The sequence below is a fragment of the Rhinoderma darwinii genome, chromosome 4 (assembly GCF_050947455.1).
Source record: "Rhinoderma darwinii isolate aRhiDar2 chromosome 4, aRhiDar2.hap1, whole genome shotgun sequence".
NCBI classification, from domain to species: Eukaryota; Metazoa; Chordata; class Amphibia; order Anura; family Rhinodermatidae; genus Rhinoderma; species Rhinoderma darwinii.
Window position 1 is genome coordinate 219,212,211 of NC_134690.1, and position 5,447 is coordinate 219,217,657.

Below are 5,447 nucleotides of genomic sequence, written 5' to 3' on the forward strand. Positions count from 1 at the left end.
CAGACTCCTCTTGGCAACAAGCAACTTCTCCTAAGAGAAATCAAGCGTCTGGTACATTTAAATGGTGCAAATGAATAAAATATCATACAAATGCCACAGACAAGTATAATGAAACCAGATATCAGACATTTGCATTATTTCATGGTTGCTGCGTTATTTCAAACAAAAACATATGTAACTGGAGGAATGCATTAATTACACTAAGCGTCTTTGAGAAACACTTTGTTGAACTCTGTTCTATTACGGCACAACTGTGATCAGTGACATAAGCTAAATTTAATTGTCTAGAGGGACTCTTAGGTAGTCTTAAGGCCACCTTCTCTCTCATCACTGGGCTGTTGCCCTGTCCCTTCCCATGCTCTACACTACAGCTCTGATTGCTCAGTTTTGCTGTTGTGTACAGATGTAGCCGTCTTTATCTTGACTTTTAACGCATTAAATACACAGTGTCAGGAAACTTTAACTTGACTTTTTTTAATGGCTTTTCATTGGATTTTGTTGTGTGATATCAAGCTGCAGCAAGTTATCAAACTCAAGATAAACTTGGCTACATCTGGATAAGCATCAGCCCACCAGGGGGTCTGCGCCAGGCGTGTTGCTAGGGTCTTAAAAGATCAGGGGCACAAGCCCCGAGGCATATATTTACCCGCCCCCACCCGAAAAATAAATATATTTTTACATATACGTATATCGGACACAGCACACGGACCCATTCACTTCAATGGGGCCATTCACATATGCGTGAGTTTTCACACAGCGTGAAACTCACTGCATGTGCTATATTGGTGTATTTCACGCACCTAGCCGCCCATTGAAGTCAATGGGTGCGTGAAAATCACGGACAGCACACGGATGACATCCGTGTGCTGTTGGTGTTTCATGAATTAATTACACTGAAAAAAAAAGTGCTTGCGAGTGCATGAAAAACACATGCCAGACAGATTTACGCGTGTTTTTTACGCATGTAAATCTGTCACGCCCTACAGGGCCCCAGCAGTAAGTATCCTTGTACTAACCCTCAGGGGCAAATTTGGCATTTCTGTGGCCCCAAGCAAAGCTATGTCTCGGGGCTCTAATCGAAGACACCTGTAGAGCGTTCGCCACTCATTGCCCCCTGTATATAGTGTCACAAGCCCCTGTATGGTTCCACACACGGTCCCCTTGCAATACATCCCCCTTGTAGACAGTGTCATGCAGTCTCCTGTAGGTAGTCCCACATATCCACCTTGCCTCAGCAGACAGTATCATACATGATAGGCTTAGATACATGGCCCCAGCACACAGTATCACACAAGATAGACTTAGATACATTTCCAGCAGACAGTATCACACATGATAGACTTAGATACATGGCCCAGCAGACAGTATCACACATAGAAAAAATATATTTCATTGAAATAAAAAAAAAACACACAACCCTCATTAAGCATTTTATTGGAAATAAAAAATGCCATCATCGAAGTAGTCCTCGAATCCGACGTAGTCCAACAACCGAACCTATAAAAAAACACAAACACAAAAAAAACCATTAGTAACACATGTGGTAGGCTTAGATACAGGGCCCATGTGTGATGCTGTGTGTTGGACCATGTATCTAAGCTTACCACAAGGCACGCTTAGATATAGGTCCCCAGCAGACAGTAATCTTATACTGTATAAAATGACTGTCTGCTGGGGTACCGTATCTACGCCTGCCTTGTGGTAAGCTTAGATACATGGTCCAACAGACAGCATCACACATGGGCTTAGATACAGGGCCCATGTGTGATACTGTCTGTCGGACCCTGTATTTAAGCCTACCACATATTAAGCTTAGATACAGGGCCCCAGCAGACAGTGATCTTATACTGTATAAGATTACTGTCTGCTGGTGTCCTGTATCTAAGCCTGCCTTGTGGTAAGCTTAGATACATGGTCCAACAGACCGTATCACACATGGGCCCTGTATCTAAGTACATGTGTGATGCTGCCAGTTGGCCCCTGTATCTAAGCTTACCACAAGGCAGGCTTAGATACAGGACCCCAGCAGGCAGTATTGATGTTAGACTTACCCAGCTCTTTGGTGCAGCAGTTGTCCCGACACCATCCAGCGTCGTGACGTCATGCGCGGCGCACAGCGTCATGACGTGGCGCACAGAGTCAGGACTTCTGCTGCGCTCGTGAAGGAGGGTAAGTATGTGTGGTTACTATAGTAACAGGGGCCCGTTTATTTTATGACATAGGCCCCAGTTACTATAGTAAATTTCTATAGCGGTGCGGGGGCCGCGGCCCGGTCGCAATTGCGACTGCTGCCCAGTCGCTGACACGAACGCTGCCCCGTCCCAATCGCGAGTGCTGTGACCCCTATAGCGTCAGTCCCCCACCGGGCCAAAGATCTTGGACTTGGACCCTGGAGCTCCGGTGCTAGCGACGCCCCTGTCACTCTGCCCATAGTGTGATTATAAGCTACAAGCAACCAAATTTGGAAGCTTTGGCTTCCGGTGTACGCTCTATATCTAACTTATCCATATGTATACCCTTCTTCATCTGGTACATTAGGTCTGTAAGTGAAGGTATAAGGGGCGTAAGCCATCGAGCCAATAAGCATCTTTTAGCAATCAGCGAATATACATGTAGGGCTTGTGGCACACTAGGAAGATCGGGAAAGACATGAAACAGCAGAGATAGTGGGTCCAGGGTAAGTGAGATTTCCCAAGTATCCTTTATAAATTGCACTATCTCGGTCCAATACGGAACGAGTTTGGGACACTTCCATAATCCATGCAAAAGATCAGTTTTGGGAGTGGCACATCTTGGGCAAGCCTCCAATCTATCTGGCGCATTTGGGTGTGGGGGTATATTGAAACCATAAATAGCGCGATGTATAAACTTAAAATGTGTCTCACGCCATTGCTCATTTACTACCGCTTTTCTCACTTTTAACCACCCTTCCAGAATTTGTTGAGATAATTCTGAGACCGGGAACTCTCTGCTCCATGCTTTAAACAAAAGTGCTGACGTAGACCTCCCCTGTTGATCACGAAATGTTTTATAGAGAAGCGATAAGGAGTTTTTAGATGGAGGTGACTCAATCATAGAATCAATAGGGTTTTCCAAACACGCCTGTGTCACATCTCGACTTAGGGAGTGTATAAAAGAGCGGAGCTGACAGTAAGCCAACTGATGATGTAAAGGGACATTAAATGTATCTACCAATTCCTGAAAGCTCCTTACACGATTTTCAGAAGGGTGCAGAATGTGCCTGAGTGTTGTGATGCCCAAAGCATGCCAATGCCGAAAATCAGAGTTTTCTCTCCCCTGTGAGAAACCCGGGTGTCCCCATAGATTCATATGTGGGGATAGACGCTGAGGGAGCCCAAATGAAGACCTAAGGGACTTCCATGCCATTATAGTATCTCGTAATAATATGCGTCGTCTCACATTGTCAGGAAGCATACCAAAAGCAGTGTGCAATAATGATGACAACTGCAGCGGGTACACCACTCCTGCCTCTAGGGAATAGTTGGAATAGAAGTTAGATCGCTGCAACCAGTCTATCCCGTGACGAGCCAGGCGTGCTAAGTTGTACCTACGTAGGTCAGGGAAATTAAGGCCCCCCAGGTCTTTGGGTAACATAAGCTTCCTCAGCGCTATCCTTGGTCGTTTTTGAGACCAAATAAAGGAAGTAAAGGCAGCATTAAGTTTCAAAATATCAGTGTGTTTAAGGAGAAGGGGTATAGTCTGCATCGGGTACAGTAATCTGGGAAAGCTTATCATCTTAAGTAAATGACATTTTCCCATAAAAGATAATGGCAAGCTGCGCCACCTCGTTAATTCATTAACCAATTTAGACAACAGGGGAGGGTAGTTGAGAGTATATATGGAGTCTGGGGTACGGCCTATATGGATTCCCAGATATTTGATTGAACTTTTGGCAATGGTCACCGGGATATTTAAAGTGGACCAGCTAGCTGAGACCCGTGTCCGAGACAAATCTAGGATTTCACACTTCTCCACATTCACCTTAAACCCGGAGGAGGCCTCGAAAGCCCTCAGCAGGTCAAAAACCCGAGGAAGATCCCTAAGCGGGTCTGATAAAAAGATCAAAACATCATCTGCAAAATATGACGCCTTAACTACTGTCGAGCCTACCGTTATACCATGAATATCCCCATCAGCCTCTAATGTCCTAATAAAAGGTTCAAGGGCTATGTTGAAAAGAAGAGGGGAAAGCGGACAACCTTGTCTGGTACCCTTAAATAGAGGAATAGGGGGTGACAGAAAACCAGGAGTGTATACCCGTGCTGACGGTTCTGTGTAAAGTGTGGTCAAGTATGTGCGAAAAGGGCCCACTATTTGCATGGAATCTAGAGTCCTACCCAACCATCCCCAGTCCACCATATCAAAAGCTTTTTCGGCATCCACGGTAAGGATCGCTGGGGATGGATGAGCAGAAGTATTAAGATTTACGTCATCTAGAACGCTCAAAATCCTCCGTATGTTTGACACTGCTGAGCGGCCCTTAACAAAGACCACCTGGCTAGGAGAAATTAACCTGGGGAGAATGAAGGCAAGTCTATCTGCCATTATTTTAGACATCAACTTCAGGTCCAAATTAATTAACGAGATTGGTCGGTATGATGATGCTAGAGCAGGATCCTTATCCTGTTTCGGTAAAACCTTTATATATGCGACATTAGAGGCTGGTGGAATCGGTTGCCCGGACAGGTAACCATTATATAGTTCTAGCAAGCATGGAGCCATTTGATCCCTCAGAGCTTTGAAATATTCCCCAGTATACCCATCGGGGCCTGGCGCTTTATTGAGTTTCAAGGAATTGATAGCAGATTTGAGCTCATCTTCCGTAATTGGGGAATCTAACAATACTTTCTCTTCCTCGGTAAGAACAGGCAAGTTTATGGAGTCTAAAGAAAGAGGAGTCACCCCAGGTATGCTCTGGCGACTAGCGTATAACTTGGCGTAAAAGTCCCTCAAGATGGAGTTGATCTGTTTGGGGTGATTCTGCATCTGGCCCAATTGATCCTTCAACCTAGCGATAACAGAGTGTGACCATGGACCTTTTGAGAGCCTAGCCAGGAGAATGCTTGCCTTATTGCGAAATCGAAACAATTTCGCCTCTAAGGCCGAGCGCTTCAATTTCTCGCCCTTATCTAAACATAGCTCGTAGTCGTTTTTGGCTTTTTTCCAGGATTCTCTATTAACCGGAGAAGGCGAATTCTGGAAAAGAGTGTAAGATGCCCTGAGAGTTGCACTGTAAGTCTCAATTTTTTGCTTAGTAACTCTCTTAAAATTAGCGACATATGCCATAATATGGCCCCGCATGACTACCTTTGCTGTATCCCAATAAAGCTGAGTGTTATCTGCATGAGCTCCATTTGTCAACTCAAACTCCTGCCACCATCCTTTAAGTTTGACTTGGAAGGATTCCTCCGCAGCCAGATTTGACA